This window comes from Dipodomys ordii, unplaced genomic scaffold, assembly GCF_000151885.1.
Source record: "Dipodomys ordii isolate 6190 unplaced genomic scaffold, Dord_2.0 Scaffold40, whole genome shotgun sequence".
NCBI lineage: Eukaryota > Metazoa > Chordata > Mammalia > Rodentia > Heteromyidae > Dipodomys > Dipodomys ordii.
The window spans coordinates 6903166-6926991 of NW_012267256.1; positions in this window are offsets into that span (position 1 = coordinate 6903166).

Below are 23826 nucleotides of genomic sequence, written 5' to 3' on the forward strand. Positions count from 1 at the left end.
AAAAGCCTGGTTCAGAGACAGAACAGGCAGGAAAATTCATAAGACTCTCCTCTCCAATTAGTTACCAAAAAACCCAAAACATACAAACAAAAATAAACAAGCTGGAAGTGGAGCTATAGCTCAAATGGTCGAGCACTAGCCTTGAACAAGAGCTCAGGGATAGTGCTCAGGCACTGAGTTAAAGCCTCAGGACAAGAACAGAAAGAAAGAAAAAGAAAGAAAGAAAGAAAGAAAGAAAGAAAGAAAGAAAGAAAGAAAGAAAGAAAGAAAGAAAGAAAGAAAGAAGAAAGAAAGAAAGAAAAGAATGAAGGAAGGAAGGAAGGAAGGGAGAAGGAAGGGAGAAGGAAAGAAGGAGAAAGAAATAAAGAAAAAAAGAAGGGAGGGAGGGAGGAAGGATGGAAGGAAGGGGCCAAGCAAAGAAAAAACAGAATTATTATTATATGTTTTTAAAGGCAAAACCAATATTCATGTTTGGGAAATTAAATTTTTATGTTTTAAAACTCTGAATTTTTAAACATCTTACAAAGCAAAATATAATTAAAGATTATTTTGAAAGGTGTGTTGGCCTCCTAAAATCAAATAAACCTTGTTACTGCACACGGGCTTTGCCTGTGCAAGCCTATGGTTTTTAGGAAGCAAACACTGCAGAATCAAAGTGAAACGTCTGTCCACTAGAATTTTCTCACCATTATCTTTCTTTTCCATGGATTAGGATGTTTGTCTCATTCTCTAAAATTACAGTCTTTTTTCATCAATAGATACATCTAATTTTAACTTCTACTGATCCAAGAAAATACTAACGTGTAATTTTTAATATTATAAGTATACATGTATATTGCTTCCATTAGATTTTGTTTAATTTATTTTTTTTACTTTTTCTCTAGTTCCACCAGGTTGGCAAATTGGAGCTAGCATATAGTTTCTGTTAGACAGAATGAGGTTCTCCTTACAACCCAACATTTACTGGTAATAAAAACAAGGAACACTCAAAATCTCTCCTCCTCTTGGGGTCAGCATCTAGCGCATAGGTCTGCACTTCCCAGCTTGCTAAGAAGTCACCATATTGAATAGAAATGTGCCTGACACACTGCAGCATCCTCTACGGCCCCCTGGAACTATTCTGTGCAAGCAGAAGTCCATGCTACAAGCAGTAACTCTCTTTCACTGCTTTTAATCTCCCCATTAAACCATATGGGGGATGAATTGAATCCTTCCCACTTGGACAGCATAGAAATAGCTGAGGAAGAAGGTAATTTCCAGGAACAGATATATTTCCCAACTGGGATGAACTGACAGGGAGGATGAAAGTTCATCTTGGAAAAAACAATGCAAATGAGTCCCTACGACCGAAGAAATCCCCAGAGTCCATGGGAAATGAAAGTCAACGTGACAGAAAGAGCAATGGCGTTAATATGTTCCTGAAAGAAAGGACATATGCATTTCCTAATACGTGCAAAATGGATGTTCTCTTGTAATATTTAGCCCTCTAGTGGTATTCAATAAGTGCTTAATGATGACAAGGATAATGTGATAATCCCTCCACCTATGCCTTCTCGAGAGCTCTCTGAGGCAAAAGCAGTCCATAATCTCCTAATACCTTCAGGTGACTGTGTTAAGTAGCATTACCTGAGCAGAAGAAACATACCCTAGAAAATCAAGGTCGTGAGTGGTTACCATTTGTGCTTAAACATTTTGCCCTACAAATTTGAATTCAGTGAGACCTCTCTTCACACAATCACCTAGAGAGTAAGGCACTGGAGAAGTGGTAGTAAGCAATTAAAATCCTGTTTGCTGTCCTAGGCTTGTTTGAAGTTTATTGTTTAGCAGACAAGCTAGTTCAGGATTTAACTTTCAGCATTTCATTTGATTAAACTTAGGACCAATAGAAGTGAGAGGCCAGATAGAAATAGCAGATAGAGGCAGAAGGAAATAGCTATGATTTAAGAATGTAACTAAAACTGGGATTAGCAGACATGAATCAATAAAGTGACAGCTGTCAGACTGATTTATTTTCACAAATTTGAGCCTCAGACAGGTAGTAAAGTCTAACTTGTGTTTTTCTGTAGTACCATGTTTTTACTTATCAGCACCTGGTGGCAGAAAGACTTCTCTGTTTCAAGCAACGTATGAATAAATGATGCTGAAGAAAACTCATAACTTTTGTGTTTAATTTGGTACTCAATAAACAGGATGATCATATAATTTTATGTGCATCTTTTAGTGAAAAATTATGAATAGCTTTATAGGACTTGAGAAAGATAGACAAAGTTAAACAGCAACTCACACTAGAAACTCAAGTGAATCAGAAGATAGAGATCACTTAACAATTTGGTAAAACTGATAGGGAAAAATTAACTGAGAAAGAAGTTTTTCAGTTATCTTGAATCTCATATTTCTTTTAACATAGATAGTTCTGTTAACTGTACTATTCAGTATCATTTTTGATTTTTGTTTCCTGGACTCTTATAAAGTAATCTGTACTAAAATAAGGTTAATGATTTATTTTAAAGACAAAGCCTAATGTAACTTGAGGGTGGGGATAGAACAGGAAAAGTGGGGGAGAATGAAGGGAAGGAAGGCCTTGATCAAATGCACAGTCCTCATAACCTATAAAGCTCAAGAGAGAACAATGCATGGAAGCACCACAAAGACAGAGAAACAAATAGAACCAGCCAGTTTAGTAAGCACTGTCATATCAAGCTAAGCACCACCAAGGTTTTATTTATCATAGGCTTTAGCAGAAGACAATTGGCACTGTACTTCACCTTAGGCCACCGTAGTTAGATTATATCTAGTACTGATTTTAATTCTTTCTTTTTTTTATTTGTTTGTGCTATAGTTTGAACTCAAGGCCTCTAGAGTATCTGCTACATTTAGCAGATCCTACATTAGCCATCATTCTCAGGCTTTAACTTGTTCTTTTTTTTAATTTTTTAGAAGAAAAGTGGTTGTTAATTGTATGATTATTTACTTACATAATTTTCTATAATTATTATTCTTTCACGAGTTTAAAAAGTATTTTGCTGATATTAGGGATTGAAATCAGGGTCTTGTACTTAGTAAGCAGCCACTCTAGCATTTGACCCATAGATTTAGTCTCTCATGAATAAAAATTTTTAATGTGTTATTCTGGTACCCTGTCTCTTGTATATACATTTATCTGATTTGGAGAAGGGAAAGGGAATAACAAAATGGTGAAACAAAAGACCAAGGGTGAACCAATGCAACAGTGATACGCAAAAAACACTAAGTTGGAAATAAACTCTACAACCCGGGGAGGGGAGTCAGGGTGGGGGGCGGGGGGAATTGGGAGAAAACCAAGAGGGGGTCACAATGTTCAACAAGAAATGTACTGGTTACCTTATGTATGTAACTGTAATCCCTCTGTACATCACCTTTACAACAAAATAAAATTGAATTAAAACTTTTAATGGTAATATATGTGTCAATGTGTATATAAGTTAGCACCAAGGTAGAAACCATCAAGGTAGAAAAGATGCCTGATATTCTTACCCACATGATTAAAACCTTCTGAAGAAAGATAAAGATTTCAAAATTACAAATAAAAATCAATTTTTTTGCAATATATTCATTAACTCATGGATAAGTTAGTTGTTCACTGAGACAAAAGCTTCCCATTTCTGGCATTCTAAGGAAGAAGACTACCTGGAGAAATAATGCAGGGTAGTATGTGTTTATTAATATAGAAACCAAACATGATCTACAGAGCATAAATTATCAAATGAAAATTGGCTTCATTCTGGCTTCAAATAAAAAACAGTAGGCAAATGAAAAACTGAATGATTGTATTTCCGGACAAACCTCGTTATGTAAGCATATTAGTAAATTGAGTTCTTTATAACATAGTCCCACAACTTGTGCTGGTAGTTCATTTCTGTCTGGAAACCTGGCACCTCAGAAGGTGATCATCAATATCATGGTTCAAAGTCAGCCAGGCTGAAAAAGTCTGTGGGAATCCAGAACCAAAATAATCTGCAAAAAAGCAGGCTAGAGGCATAGTTCAACTGTCAGCAAGTTAATCAAGCACAGGGCCCTGAGTTCTGTAATAGTATTTCACATAAAATCCCAGACAAACAATATTATAAAAGGAACTGCTATATTCTCAATTAAAGCTCCCAATGGCATATATTATCCTCTCAGCTCTTCAAATCTAAACATTTTCATTCTTCATGCTATTTTAACACTTTATGATGTGAAAATAACATAAACAAAACACAACCCATTTAGATGTATGAGGTGGCTGAATTTGTCTGTACTTTGAGAAAACAATTTCATTGAGATCAATCTCTTCTTAAATTATCATAAATATCTTTTATGAATCCAAGTGAAAATTCTTTCATTTATCAAATGGAAAGCATGTTTAATACCAGTATTAACGTGGCAACCATGGATATAAAGAATTATACCAAAATAGTTACTTTATTATGATAACACTGCGTATATATGATGATTTGAAAAGGTATGGGTATAGAATACATCTATTAATCATACATTACTAACTTATACATAATATATAGTAATTCTGAGCCAATGTGAAAATGAGAATTTACATTACTAATCAATATGAACAAGCAACGCATTGTGAGCTACTGATGTTAATTTTAAAATAGTGTGGCTTTGGAACAATTTAAAAAAAAACACATTTCCAACAACACCCTGGTGTGAAGCTTCTGTGAGGTTATTTGACAGATGTCCCGTGAGTTTCTTCAAAGCAGGGGCTAAAAGTATAGTGCTCCCAACAAGAAAGTGCGAGCAGAATGGCTTTTGGGAATGTGGGTGGGGAGGCTGGCACATTTTTAGTTCCATTAAATGTGATTTTAAATTGTGAGTTTGCACAGAGCTGAGAAAAGACGTCCATGTGGAAGTTTGTTTTCATTCTTAATGTGAATTCTATTCTGCCCTTGATACATTCCCACAGGGCTCAATGCTGGTAATGTAGATTCCTTTAGTAATGGAAGAGGTAGGCACACATAGGTTGCTGGTAACATGCTTTCATCTCAAAAAACTGAGACATAGAGTAGCCACAGTCAACTTACTTTCAACATGATTGGGTCGACCTCTGACCACTCACAGGAGTGGTCTCAAATGGTCTTTGCTGAAGATGGTTGAGCCCAGTTAAGATAGACCTTTCTATTAATTACAGCATAAACCCAATAAGCACAGAATTTACACCAATTTTGAGAGCCCAGGAAAGGTAAAGAGCAGAAGATGACTTGTTAAGAACGGCTTCATGGAGAGTAATTTCAGGAGCTCTTAATACATCCAGGCTTAGGCAGTAGAGCAGGACATGATTTTAAAAATGTCAATGAACCCCATGATAAGGATTCAAAGGTGTTTTCTTTCATGCGATTGTTTCTAACATATTTATAAGATGATTTCTTTGTTGCTTTGTATGTCCCTCCCCCACAGTATAACCCCTGCTTTCACTGTATTTGATGTTGGTATAATTTGTGGAGGGGAAGGGAAAAAAAAACAAATCATTTAACTAGGGATACAGGTGGACCCATTGCAACAATGAGATGTACAAGTCGTTATGTCGAAAAACGAACTTTACAACTTTGGGTGGGGGAGATGGGAAGGGATGGGAAGGGGAAACAAAGGAGGAGGCAATAATGCTTGATAAGAAATTACTCAGTATCTTGCTCATGTAATTGTAACACCTCTGTACGTTATTCTCACAATTAAAAAACATGTCACTGAGTACAAACAAAAAAGAAAATAAATCAAATGAAAACAATCAAATAAGCATCTTACTTTCTCTAGCATTAAAAATAAGTAGTGACAAATCTGGAGCCTTTTGAAAAATTGGTTAAAATTATGTTGCAAATGTTTTGAAAATATAATTTTAATTTGGAATTTACTTTTATGAAGATTTTATAAGACTAAAATGTGTTCATGTCTGTCAATAGTCCAAAATATACTTTTTCTTCCATCCAATATAATAAAAGGTAAATCTATCATGTATGAAAAATAAGATGGACAATAAAAGAGTTGATATTGATCAAGATGTGTTATACTCATAAAATGATGTTACATCGCAACTCCTTTGTACATGTATTTAAAGATAAAAATATATTTTAAAAATAGGAAGGAAGATTATTGACCAGAAAGATAATCTAGGAAAAAAGTTGAAAAATTTCTTATGGAAAAAGTACAATTTAATTTACCCTCCAATGCCTGGATACTCACTCAGAGCAATGGAAATTTACATTCATATACACAAAACCTTTGAAGGTTTCTGGTTATTATTTTTTATCAGAAACACCAACTAGCATTCTATGCTAAAAATGTAGGTGGAGACAGCTGTTAGTGTCTCAGGCTTGTAATCCTAGATACTCAGGAGAATCTGAGGTTCTGAGGATTGCAATTCAAAACAAAAGCAGCCTGGACAGGAAAGTCCATGAGATTCTAATATCCAATTAACTACCAAAAAGCCCAAAGTGGACTTGTTGCTCAAATAGTAGAGTGTTAGCCTTGAGCACAAAAGCTCAGTGATAACCTCTGAGTGCAAACCCCAAAACTGGCACCAAAAAATTGTATCTGTTCTGTGATGCTATGTTTATATGATATTGTATTTGGCCTTTGTTTTTCTCTTATCATTGGGTATAACCATTAAAGTAAATGAAAATTTTAGGATATGATTTTACAATAACATATTAATATAATTGAAAAATATCTGTTCATGCACACTTAATAGAGTTACAGGAAAGACAATATTGAAACTAAGGTCTTAAAATTTAGCTGAAGTTATAGTCTATATTATTAGCTATCAATACTGCTATATTTAGTATTATTTTGGGGGATTTTGATTCAAAATAAATAGTGCCATAAAATGTCTTTTTTTCACATTGTTTTCAATAGAATTCAAGAAACATGAAACAAAAAAGATTTACAGGCTGCTGGAAGCTCACACCTGTAATCCTAGCTACTCAGGAGGCTGAGATCTGAGGATTGTGGTTTGAAGCCAGTACAGCCAGGGCATCAATTAAGCACCTAAAAAAAAGGAAGTGGGGCTGTGGCTTAAAATGGGACAGTGCTAACCCATCACCAAAAAGCCAGGCACAGCATATAACTAGAACAAATTTAGAGAAACTCTGTCCTCATTTAAAAAAAAACAAGTAGCATCTATGTGCTCTGCTGAAAGCACATAAAATCTACTCATGATTTATGAAGAAATGTTCCCTCTTATCTTGATGATGCTAATTTTGAGTTGGTAAAATCATGTAGACACAAATAATTGAAAGGATGAGACAAGGTATTAGAATCACACCATGTGTGGCATAGTTATTTTGCTTTGCTGTTACAAGGAGAGAATGACAATTGTCCCAGGGGATTCCATCACCCCAGTTGTGTCCCTGCTGTCTTAGTCTGTGTCAGTACAGGATTATAGTCATGCAGTGCTGACACCTCCCAAGGAGGTTTTGCTCAGAACATGCTCTCATCATTAAGTGGTACATGAGTATACTAAGAAATAGCAGATCCCACTGAATCCTTCACAGATTTCATGTTGTGGATAGGTAAGTCCCTATAAAACTAACTAGACCTAAGCAAAAAGATTTTATTCAATCTATACTAATATTTACGAAGGGTAATGTCACAGTGTAATTAACTGCACAAATCCAATGCAAGTAACTGAATTATACTGCAAAACCAGTGAGTTCTTATAATCATAAGGATTATTTCAATAAACAATGGAATGTTTGGCTCGGTGCTTGTGGTTCACTCTTGTCATCCTAGCTACTTAGGAGTCTGAGATCTGAAGTCAGACTGGGAAAAAACGTCCTACAGCTCTTAGCTCGTATAAACTACCCCCAAAATAGTCAGAAGTGAAGTTCTGGCTCAAGTGATAGAGCACTATTTTTGAACAAAGGAGCTCAACAACAGAGCTCAGGCCCTGAATTCAATCCCCAGGACTGGAACCAAATAAAAAGAAGAGAAAGAGAGAATAGAATGTGAATGTTTGGAATAAGGTTAGTGTTTGGATTAAGCATCCTCTGAAGGAGAAAGATTTGAGCATTTACCACTCCCATGTTTGTCAGGTCTGGTGAATTTGCTGACGTGGCATCCCTTAGGATGTTTGGCTCTGACTTGCTGTGGTTCAGCTTTAACATAGAGATTTATTGTGCTACACTTGAAACCCTATCAATATTTGGATTGAAGTTAAATACATATCAATACAGATGCAATACTAGAGATTTATAAAACAAAGGTTTTCTCTAAAGACTTTATAATTTTCTCAAAATCTCAGCTTGGAATGAAAGAAAGAGATATGCTCCTGTTACTCTTTAAAAAATGTGCTTCTTATAGACAGCGAACAATCAGGTTACAAAATACTTTGGCTTTCTTAGTCCCTGTTCTATTGCAGTTGATGAAGTTATTGCAATAAGGGTCATCTCACTAAGGAAAGGGAGACGGCTCTGAAGAAATCACTTTCCTTTGAGGAAGATATTATCTCCTGACACTTGGAGGACTACTGGAAGAGCTTCATTAAATTGCAACTCTAGATACATTCGGCTTAATCATGAATTCAGAGGACAAAGCACTATCAGAAGCCGGGACATTGAGTGTATATGGTGACAAAAAGACTGACTTCCTTCAAGATTGGCTGCAGTAAAATCTTACTTTATGATATTCACTTTTTTTTTACTCATTATACTGATAAAACCCCCAATGTCATATACAGATATAGCTATAAAATTCAATTTTATCATGTGTGACCCAAGGCTATCTACCTATCAATATATCATTTCTTGTGTTATTTCTCATATACCTATATCTTGTTGTGTACATTTAATAAATTGTTCTTATGGCTTTTATTATAAGATGATTTTCTTTTTTTTTCTTGTGAGAATACTGTACAGAGGAGTTACATGGGCAAGATAATGAGTACATTTCTTACAAAGCATTGTTGCCTCCTCTTTGTTTCCCCTTCCCATCCCTTCCCATACTCCCTCCTCCTCCCATTCGATCCTCCCCCCACCCCCCACCAAAGTTGTAAAGTTCGTTTTTCGAAATAACAACTTGTACATCTCATTGTTGCAATGGGTCCAACTGTATCTCTAGTTAAACGATTTGTTTTTTCCCTTCCCCTCCACAAATTATACCAACATCAAATACAGTGAAAGCAAGGGAGAGACATACAAAACAACAAAGAAATAATCTTATAAATGTGTTAGAAACATTCACATGAAAGGAAAAAAACATTTGAATACTTATCTTGGGGTTCCTTCCCCTAACATTAACTTATCTGACCTTTTCTGCTTGACTCAGACTTATACTAGTTATTGCAAATAAGGGAAACCATGGCACCTATGTTTCTTTGGGCCTGGCTTACTTCACTTAATATAATTTTTCCCAAGTCTTTCCATTTCCTAACAAATGGGGCAATGTCATTCTTTCTGATGGAGGCATAGAATTCCATTGTGTATATATACCACATTTTCTTGATCCATTCATCTACTGAGGGGCATTTGGGTTGGTTCCAGATCTTAGCTATGGTAAATAATGTTGCAATAAACATAGTTGTGTGGCCACTCGGTCCCTCACCTGTCCCCTTCTCTACTGGAACGCAGGCTGGACCTCAGCCGGTGCCTTTTCATCCATGCATCTCCACCATGCATGGCTAGGCGGCAGTTTGGTAAAATAAACTTCTCTTCCTGCCTGAATACTGCGTGGTGTTCTCTTGATTGGCCACTAATTAAACCTATTTACTTTACCCTACAATCGTGATAGGCTCCTATCTCCTGTAGAAACCCTGGATTCTTCTATTTTGCTTCTCTTTCAATCTCAGCAGGTGACCTGATGAATAAAGGAGAGGTTTTATGGGTAACACTCATCTTCTGACCTTTAGGAAAGGGGAGAAACGTCCTTCTTCAGGGACCTCATCCTTAGGAACATTTTACCTACTAGACATGGAGCATGTCATTCATACGGTGATGAATTGAATTCGGTCACAGGCAATAACCAGTGTAAGCCTGGGTAACGTCGTCTTTTCTGACTATCCATGCCTAGATAGTGATGCATGCATATTAATAGTCCTGCTTTGCTTTTTCTGTGGACTAATCACCAGAGACTAGCTTCTGCAGGACTAGCCCATGCCATGTGGATGCACTCCCTTGAGGGCTCCAGATAGAATGAAACAAGCCGGATATTCTATCCCAATAACTCTTAACGGCTACATTGAATAAAAGAAAATATCCAATATGGTCTCCATATGATATATCATTCTCTATATAACATAGAATTCTGAATCTAATATCTAATATAGATCTATATTATATGCTAACATAGCATATAACACAAAGTAGTACTTTGTATAAAGTGCTTGTACTAATCTCAAACTAGTACAGGCTGTGAGAGCTGAGGGAACACTGGGGGAAGACAGTGCGGTACAGACAGAAAGTTTATTAATATAGTCATTGCAAGAGGGTACACTTATAGTGGCTTTTAAATTGTGTGGTGATTTTAACATAAAGAATCATCTTATTTTAAGTACTTATGATTGTCCTTGGTACCTTATTTGTAATTACGTTTATCTCTTCCTTCCAAATAACGTGAAGGTACATTTGTATAAAATTACAGTCAGGTGATATACTGACAATCAGATGATATAATGACATGGCGATTGTAATCCCCAAAGGTTACAACTGAGCTGGTTTTGTCACAGCTTGCACAATGCTGTAGTACAGCTTGCTCACATGTTTATGATGCTGCTGATTTAAACACACTACTATGTTGTCAGTCATAATTAAATGACAGTCATAATACTTCTCAAGGTTACTGGTGTATGTATTACATGGACTGTTCTTTCATATTGCTTTAGATTCTACATAGACTTGTAAAATATTACTTTAAAACACTACATCAACAGCAGTTGAATCTGTTTATTAATCTTCACTCTTATTTTCATCTAAAGGCTGTAAGTGAGTGACTAATCTATAGCATTGATGTCTGTGTAAGGAAACTCTTATGACTTGTATACAATGAGGACATTGCCTGTCTATCTTTGCTATGAGGCAATTCATGACTATGGTACAGTGATGTGGAATTTATGAAGTCAAAGATCAATTTGTAATGTAACAGTCCCACTGATTTTCACTGCAGCCAGAGTCCAGGTTAGGATCCTCCTATAAATCTACCACATGGGGAATTGTGATACACCTGGGAGCACTTATTTCACTGAGCCAGGCAAAACATTTCTTTAGAACGTCACAGCTAGCAAGCACTCATGACACTGGGTTTTATGAAGTAACGCACTTAAGACTGGATACAAAAAACAATAAATCACTGGAGGGAAATGAAACAGATGAGTCAATCTTGGCTACCAGACTCATTGTTTTAATCCCCATTTGATCTTTCTCACATTATGTGAATGTGGTCTTATCAATATATTTCTTGAATTTCTACCAGTGATGGATATGTTCTACTAACACCCAATGCCCTCATTCTCCGATTCTTTAGTCTTATGTGTGTTTCCTTTTCAATTTTCTTTCACAATGAGCAACTTCTGCAAAGAGCAACCACCAGTTTCCATTTTGTGCTGATATCTATTCTCCATGTTGTCATGTTTATCCTATTTTAAAATTTCTTCTTCCACAAGTAGCCTGCAAGGATCCTTTTCCCTCTGGGACTTGTGATTTGTGTGAAGTCTAAAATTACAAACTATGCCATTGACACACTAATGCTGTGTTCATAGCTACGTGAATATCATCTAGAAAATCTGGTTACTCTTCATGAAGGAAATAATAGCACCTAGATCATCTTTACATTTGTAGAATATCTGACTTACCAAAACACCTTCACCTTGGCTAAGCCAAAAGAAATAGAAGTTTGTGGGTTTTTTTTCTTAGTGACAAAATATGACAATCTCAACATAAGATATGTCAATCTGCAGTGAATTGTCTAGCAATCTATAGACAAAGGATTACATTGGGAAACTTAATACACAGTATGGTTTTTAGAGTTGAACAATGGATAATGGTAAATTCATAGATGACTTACATTTTAAAAATTTGACCACCCAACATAATTGTAAACATGCCATAACAAAATTTGTTTGTAGTGATCACAAACCTTAGAGGTAAATTTAGCATTTTTCTAAATACTGAATAATTCTTATTACATTTTAGGCCTAAACTTTGGAGAATTAAGTATTGTCTGTTTTTTAATTTGTATAATTTTCTTTATTTCTTTTTCAACCAGCAAAACCATTCCAACTTTCTTCTTCTCTCCCTCTTTGGTTCAGATTTTTTTTTTTTTACATTCAATGTGGAAATTTTTATTATTACAATTAAGAAGTTGAAGAAAGATGATACTCTTTTGAAGTCAGGTTATAAGTACAATGTTTCTTGATTAATGTCACCCTCCTGTCATTCTTCCTCATGTTTCCTCTTCCCATTCCCACCTTCAAATTTTTAATAATGCACATTGAATACAATGACTGCATTTCCTTTATCTTTTTAACTTTCAACAGCCATCTTTACCAACCAGCTGTTTTAAATTTGACTCTAAACTTTAAGATTTATCCAAGTTCATTGAGGCACATTAGACAAAATTCATATATATCTTTGATACACACAATGGTGTTATAATAAGTATTCATTGATATATGCAGACATGATTAGTGTATAATCATATATCCAGCACTCATATAGTTGCATGTGTCTGTGTGTTAAGAACACTTAAGATCTATGATCTTTGCAAATTTCAAACAAAAATCCAATATTATTTGTGGTCACCATGTTCTATATTAGATTTAAAGAATTTATACATTCTGCATAGCTGAGAGCTTGTATCTTTGTCTCACATCATTTATTTCCCAACCTCTCAGTCCCTGACAGCCACCATTTCAATTACTGATTTTATAAGTAAAAGTTTTAGATGCACATACAAATGAGATCGTGCACAATTTGGATTTAGTAGTTTTTATTAAAGCAACTACATAATTTTTTCTCTATGCAATAAATGATAGACACTTGCTTTAGCTTGTATTTGACCTTGCCTCTAATGCTAAAACGAACACAAAAGGTAAGGTTTCTTTCTTCAAAATGCTGATTTCATTTCCTTTAGGTAGATATCCAGAAATGGCACTGCTGGGTCATATGATGTTTCTATTCTTTCTTTTCTTTCCTTCCTTCCTTCCTTCCTCCCTCCCTCCCTCCCTCCCTCTCTCTCTTTCTCTCTCTCTTTCTTTCTTTCTCTCTCTCTCTCCCTTTCTTGTTTTCTCCATATACCTTTCCATGTACCAATGATTGTCATCCAAACAGGTATAGGGCCACACTAAAATAATTTATTAGAATTAATTTTCCCTGAGGATTAATGGTATGAACATTTTTCATATGTCTATTTTATATATTTTCTAATGAGAAATGTCAGGTTCTTGCCCATTTTCATGTATTTTGGCTATTTTGAGTTTTAGTTTGCCAGTTTGTTGTTTCTTCTTATATGCTGGACATTAGATTATTACATGAATTATTTGCACAGATTTTCAGCTTGGGGATTATTTTCCTCACTGTGCAAAATCTTCCTCATTCAATTTGATCCCATATATCTATTTATGCTTTTGTTTCCTTTGCCTTTGAGGATAATATCTTAAAATATAATCGTCCAGATTATTATTGAGAACTGTTTTCCTTAAGCCTATATTTTCTAGATGTACAGCTTCATCTGAGAACAAAGTCCAGTTTTACTCTTGAACATGGAGATGTCAGATTTCTAAGCACCATTTATTTTTGCCATTTGTCAAGGTAACTGTACATAAGTGCATGGATTCACTCTCTTTCCCTCCTTTCCTTGCCATTTTTTGGTCAGGATTTATGTATGTCAGTTAATGGATCTACATTTGAACTTCTATCTGTTTGTACACTAGGACTATAACTTTTGTGTTTTTATATTTTGGACAAATCACCTAATCAATTAATCAACTAATATGATCATTTCGGTTTTATCTTTAAACTGATTTACTATTCCCAGGGTTTCCTGTGTCCATATAAATTTTGGGGTGAAGGTATTACTGGAAGTTTATTCTAATGTATTGATTACATTCAATCTTTAGATACTTTTTTGGCAGTATAGGTATGTTAAGTCATTAATATTTCTGGTGTATAAGTATGAGATCATTTACATTCATTTGTATATTCCGCAAATACTTTAATCAGTATTTTATTGTTTTCAGTATATAAAGCATTCCTTTCTTTATTTAAATAATTTACATATTTTACATTTTTAATGTTGCATATTTGTTGGTTTCTTAATTTCTTTAACACCTAATTAGATTTTCATTTAGAGAAAGAATTTTGAGTATGGATTTTGTATATTGAAGGTTGACTGAATTAGTTAAGAAAGGTACTTTTTGTAAATTTTTAGGAATATATACATATGTGTATATATGATAAGGTATCTATTCACAATATAATTTTCTTGTTGTTTTATTATTTGTATGCTCTTCTTCTTTCTTTGATGTGCAGTTTTGTTCAGGCCTTTCAGTATCATCTTGAATAGAAATTGTAAAAGGAGCTATTTTATGCAGGACTCTCAGATTCTCACCATTTGGTATGATAATTAATTGTGGGCTTGTCATAATATTTGGCCTACATTGCATTGTTGGTCATTTCTTCTATTTTGTTTGATCTTGAATGTACTAAAATGGCCTATGGTTACCATTCATTGTTTTGTTAATGTTTCATGTCCCGGTTGTATATTTTCTTATTTAGAGCTTTCTTTAAATGCCAGAGATAAGTCCTACTTGGGACCTTATTAAAATCATTTTATTGTGCTGTTGAACTGTATTTAAGAATTTTTTTAAGAACTGTTTTAATGAGGACTATTGAACTATGATATTTTTCCCATTAGTATTTTTGTTTGTTTTTGGTATCAGCTATTTCTGGTCTCATTTTCCTGCTCTTCAATATTTTTGGCTGCATTTGAGATGGATTGAAACTAATTCTTCACTAAATGATTAGTATGTTTTTCTAGGCAGTTCTGGGCTGTTGTTTGTTGAGAGTTTTAATTGAGGGTTTAATTGATTTAATTTCCTTTCTTGTCTGTTTCTTCACATTTTTCTTGCTGTGTTGCAAATTTCAGGGAATTTGTCTATTTCTTTGAGCTTATCAATTTATTTCATGTAATTTTCAACAGTATTATCATTTGATTCTTAGTATTTCTGGAGTAATAGTTGTAATTACAGCCTTCTCATTTTTAAATGTTTTTTTTCCCAAAATCTTTGTTTTGCTGATGTTTTTATTGTTCGAGTCTCTATTTCACTTATTTCTGTTTTGAGCTTTATTAGTTCTTTCCTTCTACAAACTTTAGGTTTCAGTTATTCTTTTCCCTCTGTATCCATGAGATTAATGTTAGGCTATTTGAGATCTTTCCTTTCTAAATATGGATATTTATTGTTGTAAACTTCTCCTTTACAACAGTTACTGATGCTGTTTTAGTCTACTACGTTTTCACATTTCTTATGATTTTCTTTTAAAATTTACTTTTGATTTCTCTTTGGACCGTCATTCATTCAATCCTATATATTTCAGTTTTCACATATTAATAACATTTTCAGTGTTCTTCCTGCAACTGAGGTTTGGTTTCATAAGCCTGGTTTTGGAGAACATATCAGACATGACTTCGGTTTTCACAACTGTGTTGCAACTTGTTTGTGGGGGAAATATATTGGGATGTGTTGGTTGTGTACTTGCAATGCTTTGGGGTGAAATTTTCTGTGTAGGTCATTTAGGCCCACTGGCCTATAAATTTCCCATTTTTTCATTGATTTTCAATCTGAATTATTTCTCCATTGAAGAATGAAGTTCTTGTAAGCTATTTCATGACTATTTCTACTTCTTTGCCTATTAGCATCTATACTATATATTAGTATCTATATAATATCTATTAGCATCTATATCTGTTTCTCTATTATATATCTAGATGCTCCAAAGTGTGTCATGCACATATATACACATATGTGTACATATATGCATATGCATATACACAGGTATACATGTATATGTATGTATATATCCACACACACACACACACGCACACACATATATATATATATATATATATATGTGCGTGTGTGTGTGTATCTGTGTGTGTGTGTATATGAAGCACACACATATAGTGCCAGTTGTGCTTGAATTTAGGGCCTGAACACTTTCCTTTAGCTTCTTTTGCTCAAAATTAGCACTCTACCCCTAGAGCCACAGCTTTTCCACTTTCTAGCTTCCTAATAGTTTGTTTGACTTTCAAGTCTAGGCTGTCTTTGAACTGTGATCTTCAGATCTCAGCCTCTTGAATAGCTTGGATTACAAATGTGAATCATTGTTCATCGCTGCCCAAAAGGGGTACACATTATATATATATATATATATGTATAAATATATATATGTATATATATAAATATATATATGTATATATATAGTTACATATTTTACATATAGTTTCTATATTCTCACTAAATTGATCCCTATGTAATTCTACATATATGTATGACTGGTAACATCATTTTCTAAATGAATCCATATGTGATTATAATAATATTACCTTTTGTAGTTTTGTGGTACTGCTTTGAACTCAGAGTTTGATAGACTGGGAGTCAAGCGCAGTGTAATTATGTTTCCAGCTTTTTCTGGTATAGTTACTTTGAGATTATATCCACCTACATTATGATTCTCCTAATTATGTTTCCTGTCATGCCAGTGGTGACAGGTGAAGACCAGCAAATCCAGTTTTATCTTGACATGAGTTCCCCAGTTTCTTTTCTCTTTTTTATTTAATTATGTTGCATTGAACTTTGATCCTGTCCATCTCAGTCTACAATATAGCGGAAGTGTAAGAAATGTACCACCACACTTCTTGCCTCATGTGACAATAGTTACTTAAAATCTATTATGATGGATGTACACATGGCCACTTTGTGTTTCTTTGGGTTGCCATTTTGGTGAAAATTTTTTCTTTATTTCACATTCCTCCTATATGTATCCTCAAATGAACACTTATAATTCATATACTTGGATCTTACTTCTCCCCATCAATTCACTTAATTACTACATGTTTTGGGAGAATTTAATCCTTTTGTATTTAGGATAATTATCAACAGCAGATACTAACTTTTTAATTTTGTTCATTGTTCTGACTCTAGCAGTTCCTTTGTTTCTTCCTCTCTTGATTTCCTCCTTTACAAATTTGTTAAAGGTATTTCTGTAGTGGTAAGCTGTTATATTTCTTCTGTGTATCAACTATGTTTTTCCTTGTCTTTGTATGTATTTATAGATAACAGGAGATTGACATAGAAATTCATATTATTTTAATATATTTCTAATGATTGCATTTTATGGAGTACATATAACATTGTCCTCACATAAAAACTTCTGCAGTTTTTCTCACAGTTTATGTTATTTAAAGCATAACTTACATTATTTCCGTGCAGATTTACTAACACATTATTATTAGTCCAATTAATTTTTACTTATAAAAGTTGAGAGTAATCCATATCACCCTTTATCACATTCAAGTACTTCAAAACTGACTACATTTTGTTTTTCTTTCACACTTTGTGTATACCACTCTCAGCCTTCAAGATTTCCACTATTAGTTCTTTATTTCTGGCTTATTTTTTATGTTTTTGCAAAAGGAGGTTGCTATGGGGTTGAAATCATAGCACTTTGCTGTTGCTCAGCTTCTTCATTTCCTGTTGGTACTCTAACACTTGAGCCATGCTTCCAGTAATACTTTATTTTCCTTTTTCCAGTACGAGGTCTTGAATTTAGGACCAGATCACTTCTTAACTTTTCTACTTAAGGCTGATGCTCTACTACTGGAACTACAGCCCTACTCTGGTGATTAATTGAAGATGAGAGTCTCACAGACTTTTGCCTGGACTGGCTTCAAACCAAGACCCTTAGATCTCAGCCTCCTAAGAAGGTAGGATTAAAGGAATGAACCTCTGGCATCTGGTTGTGTTTGTCTTTTGAGAAAAAAAATCAAAACCTTTCCTTAATTTATTGGGGTTTTATAGGGCATTCCATTGTACATTTGAGGACAGTATAGAAAGAAATGAATTTTTAAAATAAAATTTATCCATTCCTCTTTCTCTGCTTTTTCTGGGACCACATAGTGTGTGTATCTATTCACTTGTAGGTTCCCTTTGCTCTTTTCAATTTTTTTTATTTATGTCCCTTTGGCTAGGTAATGTTGATCTGATTTTGAGTTCACTGATTTTTCTGTTTAAAGAAGTTTGAGGAAACTCTCTTTAGAAGCTCTGTTCAGTCATTGTGTTTGGGGTCCTGAATTTAGGAGGTCCATGCATGAATGATGGGTGTATAAACAAGGTGTAGAGCTATAAGCCAATTGAGTCAAACCCGATGTCTAATAAAGTTGATAAAAAGAAAGAGTAGTCATCCAGATAAATTTGAAACCTTGTAACGTGGTAACAAGGTGGCTTTGAAATGTTCAACAAGACACCCCACACAGTGGCCTCTGATCTGATTCAAGTCTAGTTTTAAGACATAGATGAACGAAATATCTCTACTACATTTTCTAACACTGTTCCTTATTGTGTTTTTCTCACTCTATTTTGACTCTATTTGCAAGGTCGAACATCATTCTTCCATGGAAGTAACCATTTCACAATTACCGGAGAAATAATGGCATGTACTAAATAAATGCTTTAAAAGATAAAAATTTGAATTGATTAAGCAACAAAGAAATTTATTTCCCAATCATACATGAATATAAGTACATTAATGTTCTTTCTACAAAAATGTTGTAGAAACATAACAAGATGAAACTCAATAGGTATACTTTCTTTAGGTTTAAATATTCACATTGTGTGAGAATGTGGCCTTGGTGTGTTTATGTTAGTGTCTTCACAGTTGAGGTAATATGCAACTTTCCTAGTCTTTATATGCTGGCGTTAGCAGGAAAATACCTTTATCATTCAGTTTTCTTATTTGGAGATTTTGGATGATTTGACTGACTCAATAATATCTTTATCATTGGAGTCTTCAATTAGGCTGGCTTGATGTCTTCATCCACAGTTGGCCAGTTGCCTGAATTTATGTGGATGAAATGGAAGTCTGGCTGATGGGGCTCACACAGCATCTGGCCAAGGATGAGGTCTGACCAGGTCCTTCAGTCTTTAGGGTCAGGCTTCGTTTGGGTAATTATGGTGAAACCATAGGGTAAAACTTGTATAATGAAGATATTATAGTATTTCTTTCAAATATCTCTAAAAATCCCACTCTCTGTTTTATGATACAAGTACATCACTGTGCAATTTGAACCAGGTTCTCCCAATATTAAAATTATATTTTAATACAAGACATACTAGACAATTGTTAAATATATGACTTTTCTATTATTGATATCATATATAAATAAAATCAAGCATGTTAATGTGGAACCAAATGTTAGGGTTATAACATTCCAAAATATAATCATGTCCATTCTGGCAAAAGAATACTTTTCCTGAGACATAAGTGGGTAAAATAGAATGGAATGTGGTTTGATAATGGAAAAACCTTTCCAGTGGAGAGAGATCACAATGTGAAAACTTTAGGTAAGAAGAGAACTAAAAACAAGAGTTGAGAGGAGATGAGGTGAGATAGAGAAGCAAACACCAAGTCATCTAGGGTGAGCCAAGAGGAAAATCAGGTTATATCTTAGATGTAATAGGAAGACAATGGAAGGGTGTGGTAGGTATGCTATATGACAAATGTATCACAAAGCTAAAAGAAGAAAGACTAAGGAGAATTTTTCAGATATTGTAGAAGGAGATCATATTACTGACTTGCTTCCTTGTCATCTAAGAAGGCTAAAGAAGAAACATTAGAGAAGGACTCAGGCAGACAGAATTGGGAAACATTCTAGTACTAGAATTGATGAAAGTTTAGAAAAGTTCAGATTTCACCTATGACTCATAAGACATCAAAGTAAGGGAAACATCCGAAGATAACATTTAAATTAAATAAAGAGTAATTATATTCTGGACAAGTGTATTGGTAATAAATAATCCAGGTGTGGACATTAAGCAGGTTTGAGAAATAATACATGAAATTAAAACTGCAGGTGTGAGGATCACCTGTGCATCCATTATAATCTTATCTACTGATGGGGGCTGAGACCTAGAATTAAAGTTTGAGGCCAGCCCCAGACTCTGATTTTCAATTAAGTACCAAAACTCCACAAGTGGAGCTGTTGCAGAAGTTGTAGAACAACAGATGAGTAAAAATGTTCAAATACAGTGCCCTGGTCCTGCATTCAAGTAAATCCCCAAATCTCTCTCTCTCTCACATACACACACACACACACACACACACACACACACACACACACACACACACACACATACCTGACTCACAGTAATACTCATACTATCCCACAATTTTGGGTGAAATAAACTCAAATAGTACCAAGAACAAAATCATAGGAATTTATCATCATAGAAGTGTAGAGAAAATTGGCTAAAAATGAGAAACTACGAGGAAAATCTGCTTCAACAGATGTCACTTAGAAGGAAATTAATATGATTGTTGAAAAAATTGTCAAGAATATAAGAGAAAGTTTATATTTAATGACAACATTTACAAAATGATACCAGAAAAATGATAATTATGTATTCAAAAATTCCCTAAAACTATACTATTCTGTTTGATCATGGTATTAAATAGAAAAAATGCAGATTATACTTTTGATTAAATAACAAAGTAATAAGATAAACTCAAAGGAATTGGAAGAAAATACATATTTATCTGTGCTATGCTATTAATAAAACATAAAAGTCTTATTTGTTTATTATTTGCAAATATGAAGGAAAGCAGAAACTAAAGTTTTGGAAAATTTACTGAAACTTAAAAGCATTTAAAGAGTGGAAAAGATATGAATGGTTTGTCAAAATACAAAGAAAATTATTTTATAGATACAAAAATAGACTATATAATGGACAACTGAAATTTATCAAATCTGCAAATATTGTTATCAGTAATTGTTATTCTGTGTGTGTGTGTGTGTGTGTGTGTGTGTGCTGGTCCTGGGATTAAAGTCTAGCCTGCCTGCTATTAATGGGCCATAAGACCACAGGAGGCTGGGTCACCCTAAAAGCTGCTGTGGTATCTGGTGAATTCCTGCTGCCTTGTGATAAGCAAATGACCAGCTGTCCCGACCGCACTCAAGCTTGTGTGTCTGACACTTGAAGTCTAGGAGAACCCTGGCCTACCCTGGGACATGAGGCTCTCGGTGTCAGCAGGAAGCACTGGGCAGAGACAACATCACGATGGCTGAGAAGAGGAAGGAGAGGCCAGCATCCATTACGAGGATGGAAAGCAAACATTTGCAGAGGAAGTTAACAAGTTCACAGAGTTTCTCTGGACCCACAGAGTCCTGATGTGAACAGAATTAGTAGTAGTCATGACATAAAAGGTAAAAATATAAATAAAATATTTTAAAAGTAAAAAAAAAATGCCTGGTCACCATTAGCAGAGGGCTGTAACCGTAGCAACTCAAGAGGCGGAGATCTAGAAGCTCTCAGTTCAAAGCCAGTCCATTCGCAAACGTCTTTGAGACTTTCACCAAAATAGCCAACTGAAAGTCCTTCAAAAGTCATGGGGCCAGCGAAGCAGAAAGCCAACCACAAAAAGTTAAATAAATATAAAAGAATAAAAAAAAAACAACAAAGATATGTCCTTAACTCCGATGTCACATTAAAATCATATATATTGAACAAAAAATTCCTAAATAACTTCTGTAAAGTATAGGTTCGGTACGTACCTTACATCCACACACATTTTTTAAAAAAGATACTAGGCAAAATGAGGATAATAGGCAAAATGAAACTATTGTATTGAAATATGTTTAATAATATGCATGAAATTCTTTATGGCATTCTATTTCTTGAATATTTCCCAAAGCATATCTTTATATTTATAAAATTAGAGCACAAATGCTACGAGATTATTTTAGATCTAAGAAAGATGAGTTAAATTTTAGAAGAATGAACTGGTATTTGAAGGTCAGTAGTTCATGAAGAACAGGTGTCCACTAAGATCTGTGTAAAATTTTAAGCGGGTTGGATCTGATTTCAGTGGATCTTTGAACGTGAAACTCTGAACAGTGTTTCAACATGTTCTCCCAAGATACTGATAATGATCTCACAAAGTTGTTTATAATCATTTTATCGCATTCATCAGCTGAGACTAATTATAACTCAGATGAAAATCATCCTTGCAGAGTGCATTCTAAATATTAATAAACATAAATAATGCAAGTTTACTATTAAAGCAATTCAAAACAACAAACAGAACCCACAGGGAGTTCCTTAAAATTAATCTAGTTCCACATAAATTCTGTCTTAAAATGTTCAAAGCAACAATATCCTGTGAAACAGGTTTTCCTTTCTTTTTGTTCTATTTTCTAATTTTATCAGACAAAATAATAAATTAGAAGGCTTAGAAGGTCCAGAAATCTTTGGGAGAAAATTCTAGCAAGGAAAGTAGAAATAACTTGAAATCCAGTAAGCTAAATACAAAGGAAAACAAAACCAAATAAATACCAACAACAAAAAAGAACTATCACCACAGTAACAGAATAACTAAAAACTGAATCTGCTACACCTGGTAGGGATTTTCTGGAACATTGTTCTTGCCTTTGCTTTTATTTCTTATATGCCAATAATGGACAAATCCTATGAGTATAGCTCTGTAACATAAAACCTATTTATAATTAATAGACTTGCATTAGATGACGCATTTGATTATCTAAAACATAGCTTTGAACATTATTTCTTAGTGAATTTAAAGCAGTGTTCATTTGGATCTGGATTTGAAAATCTTATCTCAGATATCTAAAATGATTGGCTGTTTGACTTTGGGAAAATTTATTAACACATTTTGTTTGACATCTGATAATTGGTGATAAATCCCCCCACACAAAATTTCTAGCATGAGATCAGCTACAATATTTAAAATGCAGAGTATTCACGTTAGTAATGTCTAGTCCTATTGTTACTATTATATCTTTCTTTCTGAGCCTGTATGCCATTAGAATTTTTTGCCATTCTTTTCCTATTTTTGAAGTCATAAAAACTGCATGGGCATGCAGACACCAATTTCAACTTTGCTCATTAATACCCAATTTCATTTTTTTACAACTTGACATTGTTAATTTGTTTGTTAAATGACATTACAAGCACTTAAAGCTAATATAAGGATCAAAGTAAGATGATTTGAAATTACTTATAAACTATAAAATGATATTCTAAGGATAAGGGAGACTAAAGATTCTGAATATTCATCCTACTGCCGAAGTTGTACAATGCCAAAATTTTAAGCACAATGTGACATGCAAAAAAAAACTAAAGAAACATTTGAATATTACATTTCCTAACATGTTTAACACAGAGGAAACATTTTAGAGTGTTGTAGTGGCTGACTTGGTTTAATCAAGCGATTGACTTTGCAAAAAATAAAAGCACAAATTCTCCTAGAGTCCAACTGCATGGTTATTCTGAAGGTACGCTGTTTTTCTACTGAATCATCTTCTCTGTTCTTTTTCCTCAAATTCTGATTTCTCTTTAGCCCTCAATAAATACTCTAAATTTTTTATATTTTTAAGTTAATTATTGTTCCTGGATTAGGTGATTTCCAAAACCTTATTCTAATATCAACTTCAAAATGACCTTTAAATTTCAGAGATGTGTATAGAATGAAGGCAATAAGTTCTTTGAATTAATGAGTGACATCATTGTGACACTCATTTTGGACTTTGAATGAGAATCATTTTCTTTTTATCTCTACACAGTCAACCCAGAGCTAA